Here is a 20,746-nt window from a genome sequence, read left to right on the forward strand (position 1 = left end):
TGTTCTGCAAGACCATGCATGGGGTAGCTGAAAGGAATGGCTCTTCAAGGCACAATGGTCCAAAACCATCTGTAAAAAGTGAGCCATGGACAATACTACAGCCCAGAAACTAACTGAAGTGCCGAATGATTAAACACAGACACACACAGACACACACACACATGGATATTTACACATATGTATTTACACAGAAATTATATCAGTACAGTCTGTTTAGACATCCACGGGCAATATCTGCCTGCTCTTCACTCATTGAACGCACTGATTACAAGTAGTGCAGAGGAAAAATTGATCCTGAAGTTTTTCAAGTCTGGCATCCTCAAAATTTTACATCCAGCAGCTGTGTGTGCAAACCCTTCACTTCACAGAAAGTAATTGTGCACAAATTGTATGTGCAAACCTTTTTGCATCTGCAGCTTGTGTCTTTGAAAATTTGTTTTTCCTTGTTGGTGTTATCCAAAAGTCCTATTAGTACTCTTAAACTCCTTTTCCTTTTAAAGTAAACTGATTTAAAAGTGAAGCTCACACCGCCCTATCGTGAAAAACTGTTCATTTCTAGCATGGCTAAAAAAACAAAAATGGATGCTCAGAGGCCTCTTGGAAGAGTTATGCTCCTGTGAAGGACAGCAGGACATGTCAGCCACATCCTTTCCCTTGAGGGTCTCAGCAGGAGGAGAGGGGTGTGTGTATGCATCATGGCAGGCTGTACTGCAGGCTCTACAGACAAGACATGCCACCTTGTATACATTTGTTTCCGAGCAATGCTGGTCTCTGACATCTCCAAACAAGACATGTCATGTCAAACCACATTAATCAGCCATGTCACTTTGGGTTGCAAAGTCACACATGATAACATACTAGAGAAAAGTTTTAAAAATAGGGAAAAACAACTTTGTAAAATGTGCACATCTTCTTTGCCTATGAAAGAAATGAGGGTGTGGACAGTTTGGTCGAACACCTGCATGGATCCCAAACTATGATCTTCACAAAATAAGAAAGGAGGACACCATTCCTGTGAAAAGAAAATAGAAGTGCTGGTTATTTCATGCAAATATTTGATGAGAACAGTAGCATGAGCAATCGCAGGACAAGTGGCATAACAGGCTTAGAGGGAAAATTTATCTTCCTAGTGGCTTCTAATTGTCTTCCCCTGAGGTCAGTTAAAACTGGCTTATGAAACCCTTCACATTGCATTAATAACTTTTCATTGTACTGGAAGGTTTCTTTAACATTAGTATCACTTCATAATATCGTATAGTGGCTTTTTCCCTAACACAATAGACAAGTTTAATTTATTAGCACCTTTCATATCACATTAGGGAAAATAAATACTAATATAATAGGTGAGAAACCTGGAAATATGCCTTAGAACTTTTAGGGTAGAGAATATAGGAAAGTTTTTCTTGAATAGCTCACTCTCAGCAGTTTCCATGGATCCTGCATGGATATTCAGAATAGACAGAATTATATATTGCATTTACTATTATATGTGTTGTGGTTTATATGTCTAATCAAGGGATTAGGAAGAGACATAAATCTTTATGCTTCTGGGTTTAAGCCAATCTCTTATTATTGACTATTAGGAGGAAATATTACCTTAGGACAGGTTATCCCATAATTGCCTACTCCAGGATTTCTTGCACCTTCTTCTAAGCACCTGGTGCTGGCTACTCTCAGACAGGATTAGATGCACCACTGGTCTGATCCCATATGGCAATTTCTAGGTTCTATGAACATTTGTTAATCATGTGCATTCAGAAAGGTCCTATGCTTAGGCCTTACATGCTACAAAATGGAGGAATTATTCAAAATGTGCTGATGTACTAAAACTTTATTTACATACTTGTCTAGTAAATATGAGCATCAGGTTTTAGAGAGGATGGGTATTTAGTTCCTGGACCTTCCATGCCCTCTAGAACACTTCTATAAAGCAAAAAGAGGTAGGGAGCTCTTCAGAAATGAGATCCTCTGACACAGAACACTTCCTGTCCTAGTTTCTCAACCAACTATATGTATTTCATTTTGCTATTGATATTTGTACTTGACAGCTTAATATAGTAGTTATCCAACATCTGGCTATTCATAGTAATTTTTTACTCTTCCATTGTTTGCTTTGTTCCTTTTATGACACAAAGGCTTACAGCTGAAGTTGAGCAGTCACTGGAAAATCCAAGTCAATGGAGTTACACCACAGATGACTTTGGTCTGATGGCTCTACAGACTTAAAAATGATTCACAGCCTAGGCTTAAACCATCACTTCAGAAGCACTGTTGCGTGACTGTCTTGTGTATGAAGCAGCAGAACTGGTTGGTAAATAACTATTTCCCACAAAATCTTTTTTGAAAAGTTTTCATGGAAGATTTTCCTTCTTTGGCAGGCTTGGGTAGGGGGAGTGAAAAAAACAAAAATGCCAAGAACTTTTTGGTTTTCTGTTTCTCTTGAAGTCAAAATCTTTTCCTCCATTTCCTTTACGAAAAGATGATTAAGTCAAAATGTTTTTATTTTCAAATTAAAAATGTTGACCAGCTCTATTAATAGCATATATGCACTTCCTTGCTTCTCCACTCTCTTTCTTCAAACTTTATCCCAGAGATATGGATCAAATGAGAATTGGCCTAAACATTTACCCAGAATTTAAACAAAAGTATGGGTGGGAGTATGGGAAACAACCCAACAGAACCTAAACATTTTGCAAGAATCTTCATTTTCTAGTTGTTACTGAAGCAGAACTTAAAAATTTGCACCAAAAAAGTATATTTGCCTTGTATTAAAAAGATGAAGTACTGGGAATTTCATGAGGAAATCTGTTTTGAGATTTCAGACCTTATTTCCAAACCAAAAAGATTAGAGAAGCCTCTAAATTTTACACATTTTCTGATTATAACCTTATGCAGTTTGTCATGAGTGCTTTCCTATCCTCATCTATATTGAGAACCTACATCTAAATGGGAAAGAGAGTATTTGGCAAGCTGCTTGTAGTATTGGGGAAAGAATTTAATATAGGAGAAGGTTATCATTCCCTACGTCTTGATCTAGCCCTTAGTTCTTAATTTCATTTGATAGTCTTACAGCACTTCAGAAAGTCAGGATCTAGAGATACTATACAATCCTGAGGAGCTGAAAATGTATGATAAGTCATCAAAATATGGAGCAGCTGAGTAGTGTGGCATTGTTACAGGTTAATGGTGAGGGCATTGACCAATTACAGACTGCAAGGTTGTGTCCATCCTCTTCCTGCTTACCAATGCAAATGACAATGTGTGTGTTTTTGGGGAGGAATTTGAAACATTCTAGGGATTCTGCCTATGCAACACCGTACACTTATTTTATCCTTTGAATTTTATTTGTGTACCTGTGTCAAGGTTCCTTCCCCACTCTGAACTCTAGGGTACAGATGTGGGGACCTGCATGAAAGACCCCCTAAGCTTATTCTTACCAGTTTAGGTTAAAAGGTGCCACCACCAAAATGTTACACAAAGAACAGTGGAAGAGCCCACTTGGAAACGTCTCCCCCGCCAAAATATCCCCCCAAGCACTACTCCCCCCTTTCCTGGGGAAGGCTTGATAAAAATCCTCACCAATTTGCATAGGTGAACACAGACCCAAACCCTTGGATCTTAAGAACAAGGAAAAAGCAATCAGGTTCTTAAAAGAAGAATTTTAACTAAAGAAAAAGTAAAAGAATCACCTCTGTAAAATCAGGATGGTAAATACCTTACAGGGTAATCAGATTCAAAACATAGAGAATCCCTCTAGGAAAAATCTTAAGTTACAAAAAAACACAAAAACAGGAATATACATTCCATTTAGTACAACTTATTTTATCAGCCATTTAAACAAAACAGAATCTAATGCATATCTAACTAGATTGCTTACTAACTCTTTACAGGAGTTCTGACCTACATTCCTGCTCTGGTCCCAGCAAAAGCATCATAAAGACAGAGACAGCCCTTTGTTCCCCACCCCCTCCAGCTTTGAAAGTATCTTGTCTCCTCATTGGTCATTTTGGTCAGGTGTCAGCGAGGTTATCTTAGCTTCTTAACCCTTTACAGGTGAAAGGGTATTTCCTCTGGCCAGGAGGGATTTAAAGGTGCTTACCCTTCCCTTTATATTTACGACAACCTGGTAGGCTGAGATCTGTCTGTACAATGAATCATTCCCTTTCCAATAACATTAACAGTTTCTGCACATTCTTTTACAGAAGATGCATAAGGCTACATAACTTTGCACAATATATTTCCTCCCCATACTGTAGTTTTCCAATGAATGTTCATTTACCTTGAGGGGAGGGAAGGGAGAAAAGGAGCAAAACAACTTTCTTTCTTTTTTTTTAAATTAGAATTTTCTAGCAGCTGATGCAACACTGCAAATAAATAAATAAATAAATGCTGTCATCTTCATGTTCCTCTATTTGTGTATATTTTACGTTTTAGCAAATGTGTGCAATCTGAATCTCCTGAGAATGTAATTATTTGGTGAAATATAGTTCTGCTTTCAATACAGATATACAACTCATCCATATCAAAACTACCGCTTGTGTTATTGGCAAGGAGCTCTCAAATTTAATTGATTAATAAGGGAAATGAATTTTGAAAACTTGTACATTGTCTAGTTGAAGGGTGATCAGAAGATCAAAGGACAAATTACACTTTCTTCATCGTGTATTGTTCAAATGAATTTTATCCATATAATCTGCAGAATTTGCACATAATAGAAAAGGTATCTAAAATACTGGGAACAAAATCTTGGGCAAATAAAACCAGCTCAGCTGGCACAGCTCCCTGGACTTCATTTGAACTACTCCGATTTTCTCTAACTGAAGAACTAGTCCAGTAACTTCAATGGAGATACATCAGCATACACCAGCTGGTGATCTGTATCCATGTGATCACCTATGCACTTTTATCCGGAAAGTTTTGAAAAGCCTCTATGTAATTTAGGCATCATAAATCTCACTGGCTTACAATGAGACTTAAGATACACTTTTCAAAAGCATCTGTGTGCCAAATGCACTGTTTTTCCATGTATTGTTTACACCAACGTTTCAAATGTACTTTCTTTAATTTTGAACAGTACCATGGAGTATAACAAGAGTCAAGAAGTCAAAGTTTAAAAGTGTGTTGCAGTAATCGACAGCATAAATACTTATAAAAAAATCTTTAAAGACAGGCTAACGAATCAAGGAGTATTAGTGTTTAATATGGTACCAAGCGAGAGAGATTTAGAGAAACCATGCATACGATAGCAAGAAAAATGTGGAAGTGGGAAATATGCAGGCACAATCCAATTAATGAAGAACAAGAAAAATTAGTGTGATTATTCTGAAAGTGGTAGACTACTCATGTGCTGAAAGTTAAGCACATGCTTAATTGCTTTCCTGTATCGGGGCCAGAGTCCTCAGTTCTTTGCAGGACTGAGCCATAAATGACATTTAGCCAACACAATAACCCTCCGTTGCCTGGAGGATTTTTAATCCAAGATTTTTTCACAAGTAAAATCCAACCTGTGCAGTAGAAACACTTTACTGGTTCATACTTTCAAACAGGAGGATTTTTAAAAGATAGTCATTGATGCAGTAGAAATAGATGTTCTCTTCCAAGGTAAAACAAACCCATCAATAATTGTCAAGTGGAACAGAGAATTATGTATTTAAAAGAAAACTTTTGTTAAAAATGAGAGCTTCCTTTCTGGAATAATAATGAAGTATATCTGGAAACAGTGTTCTCACTGATATTAATCTTTTCATTAACTCAGTTAGCATGATTTCATAATCTGGCTGACATTTTAAGTCAGGCTTGCACTGCTTCTGAAATAATCAGTTTATATAATAATCTACATAGCAAAACTATTTACACTTGTTATGTTAAAATGAATCATATTAGGAGAATCTGACTTCAGCTGGTAGTTAACTGAGATCAGGGATACATATTTGGTCGTAGTTTTACAAATGAGTTCCCTGTTTGCATTCAGGTCTGATTCACAGCTCCTAGCAACATCAAGTCTTTGTTAATAGATCCTTATCTACAGAAGTCAGTGGAATATATTACTTGATTAGAAAGAAAGAGAACATATCTTTGCATACATGTATTAATTTTAATGAATTAATGATATTTGAAGTGAAGATACATATTGTAGAAGGTACATTTGACCTTAGATTAAAAAAAACCCTATATTATTATTATTAAAAATGAGCTTTATTGTTGCATTTTATTTGGACACTTTATGCCTAATTCATAAAACAGTTACTTGCCTTTGTACCAAAAGCAGACAGTGAATGAAACAGCTGTTTGGCATCTTAAGAAACAGTAACCGTACCAATGGCCCTAAGAACTATTATTAATGCCACCCAACACTCAAAGAGCACATTGTATCTTCAAAGCATGTTCTTACACTTTGCCAAATTTAGAAGGAAGGGCTTAAGTACACTGTTGGCCAAATCTTATGGTGGTGTTTTCTAGGTGTGTGCATTTGTGTTAGGAATGTATGCATCTGTGTAAAGAGATAATATTACAGTAAATTAAGCAGCTGTAGTTTGCTAGACTAATAGTTCAGCATCCTGCCTCTTGCAGTGGATGCCTGAATCTTTTGGAGGAATGTGAACCCTGAACTTCTAATACACTTGGCCAATTTTGCCATGTACATAGGGCTGGGGAGCGGGAAGATACTTTCCTCCCCCACATAATCAGCTGATGCTTTCAATCAGAAAATTGAATTGCTCTGCTTTGGCGTGCAAAATTACAAATGTTAGCATTAATCATAACTCCATCTCATTTTAAAATCCAACCACGTTTGATCAAGTGAATTTCACAGATGGAATATACTCTGTAAAAGTGTGTCTGACGTTAACTGAGGTCTGTACAGCCAGGTTGCTTTGCTGACTCTAAGTCACAAGCCTGAAATTTTTCACAAAAAGGGGAAGATAAGGTCTAGTTACATGTATAAGGCACATCAATAAATTATTTTTATATAACTTTAAAAGTTACTTTTACCACCCAATGTTATTTAGGACAGACCGAAAGCTCAGCAAAGTCAATGGAGAGACTCCCATGCATTCCAATGGGCTTTGAGTCCAGGATTTACATAGCAGAATACACACCTGTCTGAGAAAACAGTACGTCTTTACTCCCTTTAACAGAAGAAAAAAATAGTCCAAATAGTCTGTTTTTATCAGCACCTGTTTTTCTTAATTGCTGCAGCATACTGGACACATAGCACCATGAAAATATCTACATGATCTTAAATTTCTTTCCATACAGAAGGACCTGCATGTTCAAAGCCCATCACCATACATGATAGGTTTGGATTTTTTTTTTTTTGGCCAACATATAGTACTTTAAATTTAAAAGTAATCTGCCATTATGCAGAAATACTGCACTATACTTGTGATATTTCTGGACCAGACTAAAATAAAATATCTGAACTTCTAGATGCTTCTCTGCACCAAACAGATTCTCCAAACCTTTTGAGGTTTGTCCATTCCTAATTGCACATCTAATGTCATGAAACACAGTGATATTAACATACCTGTTGGTAAATTACATCTCAGATTCCTTTATGTCTAATAAGCCTTTACTACATGATTTAACATCCCTCCCTACAAACTTTCAGTTTATTCCACCCACTTTTTGTTTGCTAAAAGAATCACATATGATTCCCAACCTAAGTGGTGTCGCTTGGAATCAGACCTTCTGGAAATGAAATTTCTCATACTTTTTGTTAAATATGTGATATAACTTGATGCTATCACATCAGATTAGATTATGTCACTTCATTTTATATCTGGATTTGGAAGATTATTATGCTGTGATGCCCCAGCTCTTAGCAGTAAACACTAAAACCCCCTTATTTTAAACTTGGGATCCATCATCATTTCAGTTTGTCAGTACTTCATTAAAATTAATCAGAGAAAGTAAAAGCAGAAGTAATGTTAAAATTCTCTTGTTGTGAACTGGCTAGTATCCCAATATAAAATCAGAGGTATTTTAGGTACTTTTACAAAATCTGTCTTTTTAAAGGCTTTTTTTCAAATAATTACAACAATCATTTGTCTTTTTTTTTTAAGTGTGATTTTTGTCTAGGTTTTGAAATCAATACGCATGTACAGGAACCTTTTTTCTCCCACAGCTCCATTTCTAGTACACATTAGAATCATAGAATATGAGGGTTGGAAGGGACCTCAGGAGGTCATCTAGTCCAACCCCCTGCTCAAAGCAGGACCAATCCCCAATTTTTCCCCCAGATCCCTAAATGGCCCCCTCAAGGATTGAACTCACAACCCTGGGTTTAGCAGGCCAATGCTCAAACCACTGAGCTATCCTAGTGCCAAAATTTTTAAAAATGGGTCACAAAAGTTAGATTCAAATGTTAATATTCAGGCCATTAAATAAGTGGGCTGATTTTCAAAGATGCTGAACACCCAGCTCTTCCCCCGGCTTCTGTGGGGGTTTGCTAATTGTTATTGTGAATCTTCATATTAAGAGATTTCTTGAAGTCAGGCAGCATCTTGATAGGGCTCAGAGGGTAGCTGTCATAGGGAAAGGAAATATTTATATGGCAAGTTGTCAGCTATTGTATACAGTACTAAGGGACCAAGAAGCCTCATAAATCAGCTGTATACTGGATACATAGATGCAGAGGACTGTTTGCCTGTTCTGAAAGTTGTGGAGGGGTTAGGGACACTGAGTTCAACTGCATACCTGTCCCTCTGCCTTATCCGGCACAGTTGGAATACAGTCCTTTAGGTACCATACCTTGCTGTCATAAGTTAGAATAACTTAAGGTCTGTTCTAACTTTCCTCAGGACCAGTGTAGGGGCAGCTTGGTACCAGCTGGCAAAGGCTTTACTGTTCTTTAACAGCAACCCTCAGTAGGCCTGACAAGTTCACTACACATAGCACACCACTTTCATAGTATTTATCCATAAAGACTGTCATGCAAGGTCTGTTCTAAAAGCTCATGTTGAACTGATCCTTGTATCATTGCTTGATATATGAACAGACATTTAAGGAGTGGTGCATATGTACTGAAAATATGTTTTAAAGTCTGTCAGTAACCAAATAGAAAACAGATTTCTTCCAGACAAGAATAGGAGGTGTATTCCCCTGTCTATCTTGGTTCACCATTAAGTATTGTAATGGGATCCCAATTTACATATTAAGTGAAAACATTTTATATATGTGTGTGTGTGATGTGATGTGATGTTATACAAGAGTTGAATCAAAGAAACTAGTGCACTGTCCCCTGGGCGACTGCAAACCCATTAATTGCTGTGAGTGTCCAGTAACAAGGCCTGGATATTACAGGGGAACATTTTAAGGGAGGTCAGGGATTGGGATGCACCTATTATTAACCTGCAATGCAAAGTAAGGGCTAGTATAGCCCTAAAGGTATTGTTTTGGTGGCTAACAGACTGGTGGTGTCAGGGAGATGACACCAGCAAGTCTTCCTCTTGCTTGAGTCTGGGGTGCAGATGGGGAGGGAGGAAGGTTACTCATAGTCCTGGGTATCCCAAGAAAGCATCACAGTACAAGATGCAAGTTTAGAAAAAACAAAGATCAAAAAACAAAGATCATTTAAAACGCAATGGAGCAGTCACATTATGTTTCCAAGAGAAGAAAAACCTAGAACTCATACAACTTTGTAGTTTTACTTTAACGAAGCAAATATTATTTTTAAAAGTATTTCAGGATAAACTACAAGGCCCTCTCTATTTACACTGGAAGGGTAATTCCATTGATGGAAAAACTAGTGTAAAATCAAATTCAATGAATGGGATCATTCTCTAGTTAATATGGTATGTACTCATGAACCTGTTTTCAGCTTAGCTGATTTTTTTTAAAAAAAACTAATTGCTTGTTTGAATTTCCTAAGAATTCACATTTTCCTATATTTGAAGTATCTGAAACAATGGACCAGACTAAGCTCAACACCACCAGTGTAAATCCAGAGTATCTGAAAAGATTTTAGCCCATTATTTGCATCAACTGACTTCAGCAAAGTTGCTCTGGATTCATATTGGTATACCTAAGAGGCCTATTGTAGGGTATGTCTGCACCACTCAGGCTGAAGCCAAAGCCTACGCAGTTTAGTTTCACAGGGGGCCCTGTGGCATGGGGCCCTAGGCAATTGCCATGCTTGCTACTCCCTAATGCCTGCCCTGGTTAAGTACATGAACAATGCAGGATTGTGCCCATGAGTTAAAATCCACTTTCTTTATCTGTTACATATTGCATGTTAGTGCTCTCATAATCATTAGAGTTTGAAATGCTTCCTGGGCCTAGTGCAGTCCTTTGTAGTATCATTTGATTTTTCATTCCTGATAGATGGCTATTAGCACCTAAATCATGTAGCTGCTAAATAAAGGGTTCACAACTTGTTTCTAGCATGGGCTACATCTTCATAGTTTGCCTTGGACATAATCTACCCTTCTATTCAAGATCAGATCAGCCACTTTCTCTTCCGTCCAATTTATATTCATCCTCTCTCATAATGCAAGAGCAAAAGTGCATTCAATAAAATGAAAGGTGGCAAATTTAAAATGATTACAAGGAACTGTTTTTTTTTCACATCATGCAGAAGTAGTCAGTGGAACTCATTGGCCTAAGATATTGAGGTTTAGGAGAATTCAGATAAAGGATTGCATGTTGATATTAACAACGTGCAGAGTTATAAAAGTAAGACTTAAATAGCCACCAAGAATTTTGATAGGGAGATATATCCTCATGCGTCAGCACACAAGTCAGCCTCTAATTGAAGATCAAGAAGAAGCTTTCTTGGTAGGTAATAATATAAGGTTTTAAAATATCTTGCACCTTCCTTTGCAACAGCTTATATTGGCAACTACTGGAGACAGTGAATTGGATTAGATGAGCTGATTCAATATGACTATGCCCAACCAAAATAACTGACCCTCTATTTTTTCAGGGCAGGAGCATTTGGGTCCTTACTTGCACTAGTTTAAATCTGGAGTCACTCAACTGAACTCTGTGGAGTAAATCCAGATTTACACCAATATCACTAAGTAGAATTTGGCCTACTACTATGTCCTTTGAGTGAATATACAAAATCAACCAGAAGGGGAGTGAAAGTATAGTAGGTAAGAACATCTGAGTATAATGGGGAAAAGCCATTAGGAAAAAAGCAAGACAGAGACAACCCCCAGCCATCAAACTCTAGAAAAATCCCACACCAGGATCCACTTCCTGGACTCTACAATCAGCTTCAGCAATGGAACCCTATGGACAACTATATACAAGAAACACAAATCACCACACTTACCTTCACAGATCTGGTAGCCACTCCAAATACACCAGGAAATCTGTTCTCTACAGGCACTCAGATACAGAATATGCTCTGAGGAGAAATTCTGGGATACATACCTTAACACACATAGAATCGACTTCATCAAACAATGCATTCCAGAGAAGTAGATTTAATCATGGAACAGACTATCCAAATACCCCAAGAGAACCTGCTTCAAGCCAAAAAAACCCTAAAACCTCTGACTGCATACCTCCTAGTTGTCCCCGGCCACCCAACACTGGAACCCTATGGGGTATCATTAAACAATTATAACCTTTACTTGATGGGGACCACATCCTGAAAAATATCAGAGGGGTAGCTGTGTTAGTCTGTATCCATAAAATCAACAAGGAGTCCGGTGGCACCTTAAAGACTGACATATTTATTTGGGCATAAGCTTTTGTGGGTAAAAAACCACTTCTTCAGATGCATGGAGTGAAAATTACAGATAAAAGCATAAATATACTGGCACATGAAGAGAAGGAAGTTACCTTAAAAGTGGAGAACCAGTGATGATGAGGCCAATTCAATCAGGGTGGATGTGGTCCACTCCCAATAACTGATGAGAGGGAAAATTGCTTTTCTAGTGAGCGAGCCACTCTCAGTCCCTATTAAAGCCCAAATTAATGGTGTTAGGTTTGCAAATGAATTGTAGCTCTGCAATTTCTCTTTGAAGTTTTTTTTTTTTTTTATTGACAGGCCAGGGAGATTGAAGTGTTCTCCGACTGGCTTTTGTGTGTTATCATTCCTGATGTCTGATTTGTGTCCATTTATTCTTTTATGTAGAGACTGTCCAGTTTGGCCAATGTACATGGCAGAGGGGCATTGCTGGCACATGATGGGATATATCACATTAGTAGATGTGCTGGTGAATGAGCCCCTGCTGGTGTGGCTAATGTGGTTGGGTCCTATGATGGTGTTGCTAGAGTAGATATGTGGACAGAGTTGGCAATGGGATTTGTTGCAGGGTTTGGTTCCTGGGTTAGTGTTTTTGTTGTGTGGCATGCCCCAATTCCCCTGGCTCACCATAATGAACATTGTTTGATACCCCAGATAATCTTTCCTTTAAAGCAAGCAGTTAGGGCTTTGCTCTTCTTATAGAAATGCACAGACCTGAACACCCTAGTTGCTATAGGAAAATAGAATTTTGTAAACTCAAACTCTTTCTCTAATCCTTTTGAAACTAGAACAAGGAACAGGTTTCAGAGTAGCAGTTGTGTTAGTCTGTATCTGCAAAAAGAAAAGGAGTACTTGTGGCACCTTAGAGACTAACAAATTTATTTGAGCATAAGCTTTTGTGAGCTACAGCTCACTTCATCAGATACATGCAGTGGAAAATGCAGTGGGGAGATTTTATATACACAGAGAACATGAAACAGTGGGTGTTACCATACACACTGTAACAAGAGTGATCAGGTAAAGTGAGCTATTACCAGCAGGAGAGACTGTAGTGACAGTCAAGGTGGACCATTTCCAGCAGTTGACAAGAATGTGTGAGGCACAGTGGGGGGGGAGGGGAATAAACATGGGGAAATAGTTTTACTTTGTGTAATGACACATCCACTCCCAGTCTTTATTCAAGCCTAAGTTAATGGTGTCCAGTTTGCAAATTAATTCCAATTCAGCAGTCTCTCATTAGAGTCTGTTTTTGAAGTTTTTTGTTGAAGAATTGCAACTTTTAGGTCTGTAATCGAGTGACCAGAGAGATTGAAGTGTTTGCCGACTGGTTTTTGAATGTTATAATTCCTGACGTCTGATTTGTGTCCATTTATTCTTTTACGTAGAGACTGTCCAGTTTGACCAACGTACATGGCAGAGGGGCATTGCTGCCACATGATGGCATATATCACATTGGTAGATGTGCAGGTGAACGAGCCTCTGATAGTGTGGCTGATGTGATTAGTCCCTATGATGGTGTCCCCTGAATAGATATGTGGACACAGTTGGCATCAGACTTTGTTGCAAGGATAGGTTCCTGGGTTAGTGTTTTTGTTGTGTGGTATGTGGTTGCTGGTGAGTATTTGCTTCAGGTTGGCGGGCTCTCTGCGAGCAAGGACTGGCCTTCTTCCCAAGATCTGTGAGAGTGATGGGTCATCCTTCAGGATAGGTTGTAGATCCTTGTTGATGCATTGGAGAGGTTTTAGTTGGGGGCTGAAGGTGATGGCTAGTGGTGTTCTGTTATTTTCTTTGTTGGGCCTGTCCTGTAGTAGGTAACTTCTGGGTATTCTTCTGGCTCTGTCAATCCGTTTCTTCACTTCAGCAGGTGGGTATTGTAGTTGTAAGAATGCTTGATAGAGATCTTGTAGGTGTTTGTCTGAGGGGTTGGAGCAAATGCGGTTGTATCATAGAGCTTGGCTGTAGACAATGGATCATCTGGTGTGGTCTGGATGAAAGCTGGAGGCATGTAGGTAAGTATAGTGGTCAGTAGGTTTCTGGTATAAGGTGGTGTTTATGTGACCATAGCTTTAAAACTATTTCCCCATGTTTATTCCCCCCCCCCCCACACACACACACACTTCCTCACACATTCTTGTCAACTGCTGGAAATGGCCCACCTTGATTATCACTACAAAAGTTTTTTTTTTTTTCTCTCCTGCTGGTAATAGCTCACCTTACCTGATCACTCCCATTACAGTGTGTATGGTAACACTCATTGTTTCATGTTCTCTGTGTATATAAAATCTCCCCACTGTATTTTCCACTACATGCGTGCAATGAAGTGAGCTGTAGCTCACGAAAGCTTATGCTCAAATAAATTTGTTAGTCTCTAATGTGCCACAAGTCCTCCTTTTCTTTTTTTTTTTAGGACAAAGAAAAATCTCACACTTGCAGGAATGAACTTTCCCTGAATGTTTTCATTGATCTGGTCCTTTGTGCTAGTGGGGTGATTTTAATACAGAGTTAGTGCCCTTTCATAGCTTCCTATACAACTCAGGCTTTACCTCAGTAGCTCTCAAAGTTCTGAGTGAAATTGGCTCAGCTGTTAACTATCACATCCACCTACCCACAGGCAAAAGTCCCCAGATGTCAAAAGTCATGGATTTATGTATTTGAAAGAACATGAACACCATGGCATCAGAGAGTCCCATGACAGCTCTAACAACATTCTTTCTTCACAGTTCTGGCAGATGGGTGCCCCCTCTTGCCTCATCTCTCTCCAGAAATGAAGATTCCATAGCCACATTTGATAGCTTGTCCCATTGCTTAACTGTTGCAATGCAGCTGTTACACTTTCCCTAAAAACATTAAGTTTTCCCTCATGCAGCCTGATACCATTTCTTCTTGCTGTCTTTATTTATGTGTTACTTATTTATTTCTTCAAATGTATATTTCATGAATACCTACAAGATGTATGAATGTAGTGCTCATGAAAGGTGCCAGACTAATAACACTTGAGATTGAAATACTCTCTCACAAAACAGATATAGTCTGTCAGGAGCAGAACTTTCATCTTAGCAGTAGCTTCTGCTGACTGAAAGTTTCTCACCTGGTAGCCTAATCTATATATTATATATTAATTATATTGATTACTTAAAAATTCCCAGTTATTACTTTGAGGGTTGACAGTTCTTGTCCCAAGATAAGGCCCAGTATTAAAATTAAAATAAAATTAAAATTACTGTATAGTTGGGAACCCCAATGTGCACAATTGCAACACTCACACTATAGGAACCCTTCTATATTTACAATAATACATTTAGCAAAGTCACAAACACTAATCCAGCCAGGTAGATAGAGATAATACAGAATGTGCATCTGAACATCCATATACTCACACCATCCCTTGCAGAACAACCTGGAATGCTAGCCATTATCTTCCTCATCACCATCACCTTCCTCATCATCACCAGTGGCCATCATCCTGGCACCTCCCAAGGGCAACATCTGTCTCTTCACCTGCACACAGGATGCAGCTTTTATAATATGTTAGGCTGACACCTCTATGTCCAATGCATATTCAGTAGGGGGTCTCTCCCCTCTTTTTTATTTGTATTTCCTTACCCTACTCATGCTGGTGTACCCTTTTCTTATACATTAGTATATTAATGATCTCAGCTTATCATATACATCAATTTGTTGCCATCTCACTGTTGTGATTAGATATCTGTGGACGTTAGCTCATGTTCCTGTGGTTGGCTGATGTAATTATGGACAAAATTCACCTTCACATCCTATTTTCAGTTCCCCAGAACTTAGGGATGACCATTAAATCATTTATCTGTGCCAAAGTTCATAGGCCTCAAGCCTTACGCTAATTGCTGAAGCTTATTTCTTACAAGGTACAGGCTTGTAGGTTCCTTATATTATTGCTGAATATAATAAAGGCAAAATACAATGAAGGCAAGGCAGTGAATATAATAAGGGTAAGATATCCCAATGGGCTACAGCCCAGATTATAGGGACCACACACCAACAGGAGCAATCTGTTCCACATTCAGCAGTTTGCGTGAAACAGCCCCAGGACAGACTGTCTCAGACAGTCCCAATCTCTTTTTGGATAACGTTGCAATCCTACAAATGCCACAATCTAGCCCACAGTTATTCCAAGGGGAGAACACTGGGTGTTCAAAGTCTGTTATACAGCATAGTAATTAGCAGAATAGTTTTTAGTAAAACCCAGAAAAGAACATATATAAACCCTAACCTGAAAAAACAAACCCATAAATGCCAGAGTGTGAATTCAAATTTCAGCACCCTTGAACACACTGGGATTAAAGGTGTCAAGCAGAAGAGAGGAAAGGAGGAGCAATTAGTATGGCTTCAATGACCAGGATCCTGACAAGGGCATGCTGGACCAAGGGTCTGAAAAGGGTGAAACCTGAGGCTAAGAGTAACAACAGAGTTTGAAGTCAAGTTTCAGGCAAGGATCAATACTAAGGATCAAAGTCCAAGTTAGGTTTCAGGGTCGAGGTCAGGAAGCAAGGTCCAAATCAAGCCAAGCTCAAGGTCCAAAGTCCAAGGGCAGGAATGCCCCTTGGGTTTATATAGAGTGGGGGACCAATCAGAAGCGATAAGTCTGCTGTCTGTCAGACCTGTTGAGGTAGGTCTTCCCATGATCTGTGTCCACAGTGGGTTATGGGTAGGAGAGCACAAACTCATTATAGCTAATGTTGTATAGCAGTTTGCAGGTGTTCACTCAATGGGAGCCCTGCTGATTTGGTTTTGACCCCTCCTCTCCCTGAAGAAGCACCATCTAGCAGCCTGGTTTTGTCTGGGTGGGCCATGTGGAAGGTGGCCAGGGCCATGGATTTGGGATGCTGGCTCTCAGGATTGTTTTTTCTGAGCCACAGCCCTCATGAAGGAGTGCAAGTATTGTTCTCACACTTGATTTGCTTGTTTGGATTGACTGTCAATGTAAAGGTGATAGACAGTGGACGTGTGTGTGTAGACCCCAAGCAATCGTAAGGTTCTGTGCCAAAACTGCAACACAAACTGCTGACCCCAATCGGTTGTGTCTTGTTCCTGGAGTCCATGGAGACAGATGACATGAGTCATCTAGAGCTAGGGTGTTTCTTCTGTGGAGGGCAGGTGTGCAATATGGATGAAGTGGGCCATTTTTGTCAATTGGTCGACCACAGGGAAAACTACAGTGTGCCTGTTAGACATGGGGAGCTTGACTATAAAGAGTAATGGCTGCCCAGGTTCTGGTCAGAGCCTCAGAAGGCATTAAGGTGCCAAAGGGTTTCAAGCTCACCATATTTGTGTGGGAACATGTCATACAGGAATCAGCATATGAGAATGGATTGTTGTGTATTTTGGAAAAAGAAAAGGAGTACTTGTGGCACCTTAGAGACTAACAAATTTAATTGAGCATAAGCTTTTGTGAGCTACAGCTCACTTCATCGGATGCATGATTTTTTCTACTGCATGCATCCGATGAAGTGAGCTGTAGGTCACGGAAGCTTATGCTCAAATAAATTTGTTAGTCTCTAAGGTGCCACAAGTACTCCTTTTCTTTTTGAGGATGCAGACTAACATGGCTGCTACTCTGAAACCTGTGTATTTTGGGGCCATCAGAAGAAGAGGGAGCCCAAACAGGACCTTGAGGCAACCTGAAGGCCAGCTAATGGCAAGCTGTGACAGGGTTGTACCCCTAACTGAGGGGATTCCAGTGGAAGATACAAGTGGACCTTGACATAGAGCAAGCTATCCTGGACCCAATGTTTCCACTTGCATGTTGCCTCAAGTTCCTTGGGAGAGGGCTCCTTCATGGCAGCTGAGCCGATCAATGACATGAGTCTGGGAGAACTGGGGCTTAAAAATGCTTGGGGACTTAGTTTGGAGGAACTATTGGCTGGAAAGATTCTCCCCTTTTGGGTACAAATCATCAGTAGTCTTGTTCTGGGACTCCAGGTGGTACATGATGGTAAAATGTAAGCATGAAGAAAAGGGTTCAGCAAAGCTGCTTCTCATTCAACACTTTGGCTCTATGATTTTATGAGCTGTGTAAACCTGTACTGTACACTGAGAACAACTCTTTGATGTCTGTTTTCATGGCGAGAAGTTCCTTATCAAGAATTTAATAATTCTGGTCAGCTGGAGTGAGCTTCTGTGAATAGATGCAAGGGAGGAAGTGCTGTTGGAGACCACATCTTTGGGAGATTTTGGCCCCAATTGCCACAGTGGAGGCATCTGTCTTGATAACAAAGGATTATGTCAGGACAGGATGGACCAGGATTGGGGCACTCATAAAAGTCGTCTTGAGCCAGTTGAATTCTTGTTGGGCCTTTGGGGACTGAGTGAAGGTGTAGTTTTTGAAGAGAAGTGCTGTCAATGGAGCAATTTCACCTGAAAAACCAGAGCTGAAGCGACTATAAAAGTTAGCAAGGCCAAGGAAGCATTGTAGCTCCTTGATGTTTTGGCAGTGTGCGGGGATAGGGGCAGGTCTGTCCCACCTCCACTTTCATGTGGTCCATTTAAATGCTCTTGTGGGACAGAATGTAGGAACTCCATGGAGTGCTAGCTGAATCTGCCCTTTTCTAGCTTCATATACAGACTGCATTGGTGAAACCCTTCCACGACTAACTGGACATGGTGGTTCTGTTGCTTGGGATCCTCAGAAAAGATGTACACTAGACCACTATGATGTCCTGGTCTCGGATATCATGGAAAACCTTGTTCACAAAGTTCTGGAATGTTGGAGGAGCATTTGTGAGGTCAAACAGTATTACCTGGTATTCATAGAGGCAAAATGGGTTTGAAAATCTGTCTTCCGCTCATCCCTGGGTCGGACGCAAAACAGGTTGCACACACCCTGTAGGTCAAGTTTCCTGACTAGCTGGGATAATCATACACAGATGAGTAGTTCTGGGATGAGCGGAAGGGACTACTGATTACTGATGGTACACCTGATTTAGGGCCTGCTAGTCCACACATAGTCACAAGGTTATTTTTAATTAAATGAACCAGTGCCCTGGCAGGAGAGGTAGATGGCCAGATGAAACTCTTGGCCGGAGTCTCCTGGAGACAGGAATGCAGGGCAGCCAGCTCAAGTCCCAACATCATTTAGATGGCACCTCAACCCGTGGCTGCAGTTTGATTGGGCAGTCATAGTCCTGAGGTGGTGGTAGGGTGTCAGCATTCTTCTTGACAACATCACCATAGTTGCTGTATTTGGGGGTCAATGCCAAAGTCAACTCTGGTGGTGGTCCTACCTGACTCATAGCCAGGGCCCAGAAGGGGATCTTCTTTCTGGGGTTCATCAGGTGGTGTGCTTAGACAAAGATGCTAGCAGAAGTTGGAACAGATGCTAACCTGGTGCTCACACCAAAGGCCAAAGGATGTACAAATCATGAACCTCCATCCACAAATGCAGAGTGGATGGCCCCAAACTGAAGGACTTCCTGATGGTCCTAAATGGCAACTTCCAGAGACACAGTTTCCTGTGTCACTGGCCTTTATGATAGGAGGGAGCCATTTATAATTTCCACTCGGTTAGGGACAAGTGCAAGACTGGTATCTGAAGCTGTCAGCTGACCCAGAATCCACTAGTGCTCACTGAGAGGGGGAATTTGGCAATGCTCCCCTGGAACAGGGAAGAAGACCTGGCCTTTAAGGTATGGGTAGTGCTCACTGTGCCTAGAACATGCATCAGTGAGGAGTACAGGGAGCATTACCTCAGGGTTCACACAAAGTAAAACCCTCTTCTGGGCCTGGGTATGGTCATTTTCCGAACTGGGTCATGCTAGAGTTTGGAGTGTGCAGTTGGTGAGAATGTGGCGTGATCCTCCACAGTAAAAACACAGCCCATTGTGGTGACAGTGCTCTTTTTCATCGGGGCTCATGTGGGAGCAGACAGTATCAAGGTGCTTGAGTTCGGGGTCTGGGTCAGAAACAGCTACCAAGGGACACTGATCAGGTGGTGTCCGGGACCCTTTTCCTCACGTCTCTTGTAGAGCCTATTGTCAATGCATACAGCACAGCAAACAATTGTGTTTATGTTTAAACAATTGTTTTTATGTTGGTTGGGGCCTCCATATGAGAGAGCTCATCCTTAATCTCCTCACATAGTCCCTACCGTAACTGGTAGAGTTGGGCTGCATCATTGCACTCAGTGTTGGAAACTAGTTGCCAAAAGTTGGTGGCATAGTAAAAGGCCAGTCCCTGCCTCTGCCCTACCACTGGGTGGGCATGTTGGGGATCATCCAGTATAGAAGAAAAAACCTGGAGGAAGACATCCCAGTCAGATAGCAGTGGGCTCGCTCATTCGAGCAGGATCGAGGCCCATCCAATGTATAGCCAATCAGGAAGCTAGTACTGAGCCCTACTTCTGTTTGATCAGAGGGTTAAAACTGAGGATGGAGCAGAAACAGCATGCAGCACTGGTTAATAACCCCCCGGGAATTATTGGCAGTCCCCATTAAAATGTTCTGGCAGTGGGACTGGAGGCTCAAGATCCAGGTACGGAGCCTCAGTGTGCACCCTTAGTGCAGTGTTCTCATCCCACAGCTGGGTTACCTGTTCTCATAGCATCTGATTACCTGCATCATTCTATGTGAGTTGGTCCACAGTGCCATGTTTTCATGATTTTGATTCTTTGTTGCAAGCTATAATATTTGGGCTGAAAATGTGGGGAACTTGCCTGGGAACAGTCAACCATTCTGTGTCTCCAGTACCTCTTGGGACATGCTGGGAAGGCAGTGGCCTGCTGCTTACATACTTTCCCTGTGTAGACCTTCATCACAGGCTAGTTGTACAGGAAAACTGTCAGGATCCTGACATGGGCAACCAGGACCAAGTGTAAGAACAGGATCAAACCTAAGGCTGAGAGTAATAGAGGAGTTTGTAGTCAAGGTCAAGGCCAGGGTCCATACCAATCATCAGAGTCTGAGTCAGGTTTCAGTGTTGCCCCCAAAATCAAACTCCAGACACCCTCACAATGGCCTGCCTATATCAATAATCCACTTTTCAATTTGTCTGTTTTGGTAGGCAAAAGTGGGTGGC

This window comes from Caretta caretta, chromosome 2, assembly GCF_965140235.1.
Source record: "Caretta caretta isolate rCarCar2 chromosome 2, rCarCar1.hap1, whole genome shotgun sequence".
NCBI classification, from domain to species: Eukaryota; Metazoa; Chordata; order Testudines; family Cheloniidae; genus Caretta; species Caretta caretta.